This window comes from Phoenix dactylifera, unplaced genomic scaffold, assembly GCF_009389715.1.
Source record: "Phoenix dactylifera cultivar Barhee BC4 unplaced genomic scaffold, palm_55x_up_171113_PBpolish2nd_filt_p 001732F, whole genome shotgun sequence".
NCBI classification, from domain to species: domain Eukaryota; kingdom Viridiplantae; phylum Streptophyta; class Magnoliopsida; order Arecales; family Arecaceae; genus Phoenix; species Phoenix dactylifera.
The window spans coordinates 60,931-67,641 of NW_024069031.1; the positions used below are offsets into that span (position 1 = coordinate 60,931).

A 6,711-nucleotide genomic window follows, 5' to 3' on the forward strand; every position below is an offset into this window, starting at 1 on the left:
ATAGAAATTCACAAAAGTAATTTGGGAATAATCCATCTTCAGTTGGCATGAAATGTCTACCCTAAACTAATGTGGCAGGACATTGCATCTTTCCTAAGCATGGATTATCTTATATTTACTTAGTGATCATGAAGAACAGTTGTATAAACGTCATACTTAAAATTACAGAAATTAAATATGAGATAAAAGGATATTCAATAAGATCAATTAGGTTCATACAATTTCAAGAAAAATAAAAAAATACAAACCCGTGTCCCTTTGTTAGGGCTTCATCCAGCCCTAGTGGAGAATTTAAGCTTCCATGCAGTGGTGGACGACAGCAGCAGCACAGCAGCAGGCTCCCATTCCTTCCTTCTTTATTTCTTCCTTTGAAATATTCCAAAATACCCAAACTCCTCTCTCTCCTTTATTTCTTCTTCTTCCCGTGGGAACTTGTGGGATTCCGCCTCTGAGAAGATTGATGGTAGCAGCCCCCGGTGGGGAAGAAGAATGCCCTTCTCGGTTCACGCCTGGGCCTTTTATAGGCTGCAACTCCCCCTCGCTCCTCCTCTGTTTCGAGTGCAGATAAGGATGAAGACGTGGTGGGATAAGGATGCGGGATGAAAATAGAGCTGATCCGGGAGTTGGGATGAAGGTGAGCTGTGAGATGATCGTGTTGACGAAGCTGGCTTTGGCTTTGGCTGCAGGGGATGATGCGAACGTTGAGAAGATCCTGGCTCTGTTCCTTGATCCTTGGACACGCTGCTGGCTCTGATCCGAAGAGCTGGATGTTGGGATGCAAAGAAAACTTAGTTCCGGATGCAGGGGATTCATCCAGATGCTAAGATTTGATAGATGCTGAACGGAATGAAGGGGAGATGCGTTGGGGCTTTGAATGCGGAAGGGATCATCACGAATCATGGGATCTCGGCTGGGAAATAATCCAGATGCTGGGATTTGGGTTCATCCAGATGCGGCTCTGTTTGGGAGAATAATGTGGAAGGATCTTTGACATGGGGTGAATGATGAATCGTATGAGGATTGGCCTGAGACGGTGGACACGGGGAAGGAATGGATTCGGTTGGGAGGAGATGTTGTATTGTTGCTGTTTCGAAACAGGGGAGGAATACGTGTGGTTGCCGTGAAGCTCGCAAGGATGAAGCTCATCCGGTTGAGATGCGGCTCGGGAAATCTAGGAGTTGGTTCGAACGGCTGGGAGCATGAACAGAGGAGTTTGTTCGTGGACGTGGCTTGGATTGATGAAGACTCAGACTCTGTTCCGAAGCAACAGGGAATATGTGGGTGGCTGAAGTTATCGTGAATGCTGGGAGCTAGGGAGTTTGAAGTTTATCCGTGGATAACAGAAGGCTGATGCATTGGCTGGTTATGGATGCAGGGGAGATCCATGGATGGAACGAGAGGAAATCTAGGAGTTCGGAAGAACAGTGACGTGGATGGGAGCTTGGTCGTGGGGAGCATGGAGTTTGGATCAATCCGGAAGAGGTTTGGATGGAAGACGAGTACGGTTGCTGGAAGCTGGAATTCTGTTCCGAAGCAAGGAAGATGATAAGTGCCAAATAATGTATAAATTTATCTACTTTACATGGCACTTATTATTATTGTTATGCATAAATTTAAACATAAGACAATGTGTTTCCCCTCTTCATTGCATTATTAGAGGTAATGCAATTTGGTTTAATTTTCTATATTAGTTTAGTCTAATATGTGTGCAGGTCGAGTCAACCCATTTCACAAACTAGTCCCAATTTGTTCCATGTGTGGACTACTTTCTCCCACATGTGCATGAAGCTATCCATTTCTTTGTCCACGTCATATTTCCCCGTGTGCACCAAGCTTCCCAACCTAGCAAAAACAGAGACCTCTCCCATTTTCTCCATGTGTCCAAACTTCCTCTATTTTAGATTCAGGACCAAGCCCTTCCAACCTACCCGAGTGGACCCCAACCACTTTTCAAAACAAATAAAAAATAAAAAATAAAAAATAAAAATAATATAAATATATATAATAACTCCCATGCATTCATCTCCCACTCTCTTCCCCTCCCTGTTTTGGAAGAGCCTGCGTGATCCCCTCCTGATTCCTTCCCCGTGCGATCGAAAGATTTCCTCCGCCCCAGCATCGTCGTCTTCTCCTAATTCTTCCTAATCATCTCCTCTTCCGGATTTCCAACTCCACGTCGTGATAGCTCCTCCCAAGCATACCGCAACCGTCCCTCCCCATTTGGATTGACTCCATCATTCACGGAATCACCGCGCTCAGAGAACCTCCGAATCAGCCCGATCCTCCGCCCCTCGCTTCAAAAACAATGGAAGTTCGTATCAGCCGCGTGCCAGATCTACCTACGACGGAATTAGCCGGGCGTCTTCCGCATCCAAGCAGCTGCAGCATCGGTCTTCATCCCCGGGTGTTCCGCCAGCGACCACTCCTCCACGATCCCAGCCGGCTGCAATCAACGATCCACTCCCCGCAGCCGAAATCGAGCACCAGCCGCCATCAGCCCGTCCCAGCCGCGTCCACCGACGATCTCACCGTACCGGATTCCAAGATCCCCAAATCCCCGGATGACCCTGCCTCCAATCTCCTCTCCCTTCCGCATTCCACTAGCCTCTGCAATCAAGCCCGAGATCATTCCTAGCATCACGCCCTCCTCCTCGTTGGGGATCCATCGCTGGGTCTTCGGGATCTATAAAAGGAGGAAGAACCAAGCAACTGGGGGGTGTGGGGTGGAAAAGAGGAGAGAGCTGGGTTGTGAAAGAAACAGGGGAACCCCTGTTCGGTGAAGAGAAGAAGAGAGGTCGGTTGGGAGAAAAAGAAAAGAAAAGAAAAGAGGGGGGAAAGAGAAATAGTTTGTGATATTTTGGAAGAATGGGAGGTGAAGACTTTCATTTGAAGATGGAAGGACATCCGACCACCATTGCGCGGCTGAACACCTAGTCTAGGGCTGATGAAGCCCTAGCAATGTATCAGGGCATTGTAGATTTTACTCTTTTAATTTTTTTGGAGCTTGTTTAAATTCTTATTATCAATGAAAAATCTTTTTACGATGTTTAGACTTTGAGCATGCTATTTATTATTCATGTCTGCTAAAGTAGTCTAAGATGATCCATACCTAGGAAGATGAGGTGTGCTGCACTCTAGGTTAGCATAATTAGGTAGACACTTTTTGCTATGCCTGAGATGGATCTTCCTAAAACTCTTTATGCTTTTATTTCAAAAAGGCTTGTAGCCAAATTGCATGCCTCTCCAAAAACAAAAATTAAGAACACAGTCCCTGATGCAATACTATGTGGTGGATTCCAAACCCTAGATCTATCTACTCTGATAAATTTCAATTCGCACTCCATAGTTTAATTTTAGTTAAATCGAGTTAGCAAATCCTTCTTCTTTATTTATTTTTTTAAAAAAAAATAACTTATTCTTCAATCCCTGTGGACCGACACCCCGTAATCACTATCCTACAGGATTACGTGCTATTGCGTGGTTTATTTTTGAAATTGAAATAACCGATCAATTTTTGGCGCCGTTGCTGGGGATTGCTAGCATAGTTATTTTTCCTATCATTAAAAAAAAATTAATTTGTTAAAAAAAAACTTAAAAAAAACATATATTTTAAAATAAAATAAAAAAAATTATTTTCTATTATTGTTACTTTTCTTATCTCTTTTTCTCTTCTACTAATTTTTTAAATTTTCTTTTGATCTTATTTGATCAGGAATCGAAGGAAAAATCTGGGATGATCAAAAAGAGAACTGCTGGAAAAGGAATGCTGTAGAGGTTGCCTAAAAAAAAAAATTAAATTGCTGGGGAAATTCCCTTTGGTAACCTCTAAACCTTTCTTATTTAAATTAAGTATTAGCTTGAAATTTTGTGGTGATTGTTTGATTTTAATTTCAGCAAAAGTGTGAATGCATGCCTGATACACATACACCAATTAATTTGCACTTAGTAAGGGCAATCACCCCAACAAGATAAGAGCCGGATTTCATCACCGGACTCTTGCCCAATTTAGGTGAACTCAATCTCACATAGTGTCACTTTAATTAAAATCAATTAGACATTGGCCCCTAGGGACATTCGAGCTCAATAGGACGAAGATCACCGAAAGTTGCACCAATTTCGCTCTGTGGCTTAGTTGATGTCTAGGCAAGCTTTGTCCCTATAAGGGAGACAGTTCATCTGTTCGAGGCAAGTGGGTTTTAAGTGGGACCTTTGCGAACGCATCGTGACCCCTCCACTTACCTGGGAGCTTACCTGGTCAACTCGGTTCATTAGACCGGATTGGAGGCTTAGGTGCCCTCTTCAAACCAGTTAGGAGCTGTCTAGTGATTTTAGGACAAAGACTAGGATTGATATGCTTTTCTCTTTTATTGCATGCTTGATTGATCGAGTACTAGTGTATGCAAGGTAGTCGTTCTAGAGTACGAAACCTATTACCTTTTGACCCTGAATAGAACGAACCCTTAGGAACATTCGAGCTAAGATCAAATCATTAGGATCATCCCCACCTCTTAAGATGGCTGAAGAACAACCCAAACTCCTGAGAGAGTACTTTACTCCCACTATTTACACTTCCCCATCTTGCATTCGATTACCTGAGGTAGCAGCTGTACAATATGAAATAAAGTCTAGTGTGATCCAAATGCTCCCATCTTTTATGGGCTCACCAACGAAGACCCATACAAACATTTAGATGAATTTCTGAGATTTGCACCACTGTCAAGATTCAGAACTTCACTGATGATGCTTTGAAACTTAGGTTATTCCCCTTCTCCCTTAAAGATAGAGCCAAACAATGGCTGAATTCTTTAGAAGCTAACTCGATTCGTTCTTGGGATCAAATGCAACAAGAATTCCTTAAAAAATACTTTCCTATAGGAAGAACGAACCAGTTTAGACGTGCCATTACAAGCTTCTCCCAAACCGAGGGAGAAGAATTTCATGAAACTTGGGAGAGATTTCGGGACCTAATCCGTAAATGCCCTCATCATCAAATACCTAAGTGGCAGCTAGTGCAATGTTTCTATGATGGTTTGACGGAACGAAACCGTCAGATGATTGATGCTGCATGCGGGGGGACTTTCATGCTTCGAAATGAGCATGAAGCATGGCAACTATTTGAAAATCTTAATGAAAACTCCCTCCACCATGCTTCATGTTCTCGTCAAGCACCCCCGAATTTTTCAAAGAAAAGGGGCCATTTGTGAAATAAGTCATTCTATGGACCTGTCTAGCAAGGTAGATGCATTGTCCCATAAGATTGACCAACTAATGATAGGAGGACATGTCGTTAGCTCTTCCCAAGCACAAGTGTGTGCTATCTGTTCTTAGCCCATCGCATCCTATTCATGAGTGCCCCTCAGCACCCCAATTCCCCGAACTCGTGCAAGAACACATCAATGCTGCCCCAAACACAGCCCAGACCGGTAATGACCCATTTTCCAATACATATAACCCGGGTTGGCGGAATCATCCAAATTTTTCTTGGAGGCAGCAAGCTTCTAATACTCCCAACCCTTCTTTCAAAATTTTCAAAACCCTCAGAATTTTCATCTCTACCGTCCCTCGACTCAATTTCAGCATCCTCCTCCTCCACCCAAAGAAATACAGCCTTTGAGGAGAAGGTGTTGACTGCCCTTCAAGGTTTGGAGGCAAACACACAACTATTGCACTCTCACACGCAATCAATTGCTAAGCTAGAATCCTAAATGGGTCAACTAGCTAATGCATTAAACAAGCGAGAGGAAGGTAAGCTTCCAAGTCAACCAATGAGTAATCCTAGGGGACAATACGTGGCTCAAGAACTCGACTAAATCATGAGCAAGCCAATGCTTTGACTACCCTAAGGAGTGGACGTATAATAGTAATAAGGTTGGGGAGGGTAACAAAAGGAAGGTGAAGAAGAAGAGAAGAATGTATCACATGAAACCCAAAACCTTCTTCAGCTAGTCCACCATCTGCCACAACCCACATTCCAAAGGCTCCATTCCCTGAAGCACTTAATGCACCCTCTCCCTTTGGCAAGAAGGGAACTTCATTAGAAGAGATGATGGAGGTCTTCAAACAAGTTAAAATCAACCTCCCACTCCTTGATGCCATCAAACAAGTTCCCTCCTATGCCAAATTTCTCAAAGACCTTTGCACCCAAAAGCGGAAATCTAGGACACATGTGCCTAAAAAGTCCTCCTAACTGAGCAGGTAAGTTCCATTCTCCAACACAACACCCCTCCAAAATTCAAAGATCCTGGCTCCCACTATTTCCTGTGTCATAGGAGATAACTCCATTGACCGAGCACTTTAGATCTAGGGGCAAGTGTGAATCTTCTACCCTATTCAGTCTATGAAAAATTTGGGTTAGGTGAATTAAAACCTACCTCGGTGTCCTTACAATTGGCTGATCGATCTGTGAAGATACCAGGGGATGATTGAAGATGTTCTTGTCAAGGTAGACAAATTCTATTTTCAGTAGATTTTATCGTCCTTGACATGGAACATGTGCCCAACCTAAAAAAACAAATCCCTGTGATTCTTGGTCGTCCCTTTTTAGCGACAGCCAATGCATGTATCAACTGTAGAACTGGGGCAATGGATATATCATTTGGGAACATGAAAATTAAGTTGAATGTGTTTCATGCCGCTGACCAACATGTGAGGGAAGACGAGTGTTGCCTAATTGACGAAATGGATGATCTTGTAGAGGAAGCCCTTCCCTAT

The 6,711-nt window shown here is 43.3% G+C and overlaps 1 non-coding gene across 1 annotated transcript; it reads right to left on the reverse strand.

Annotated features, from left to right (window-relative positions):
• Window positions 1–4,887: 4,887 nt before the first annotated feature.
• On the reverse strand, window positions 4,888–4,993 carry LOC120109030. The gene has a single exon (XR_005510097.1). It is a non-coding gene; the product is annotated as a small nucleolar RNA R71 (small nucleolar RNA).
• Between the last annotated feature and the right edge of the window lie 1,718 nt (window positions 4,994–6,711).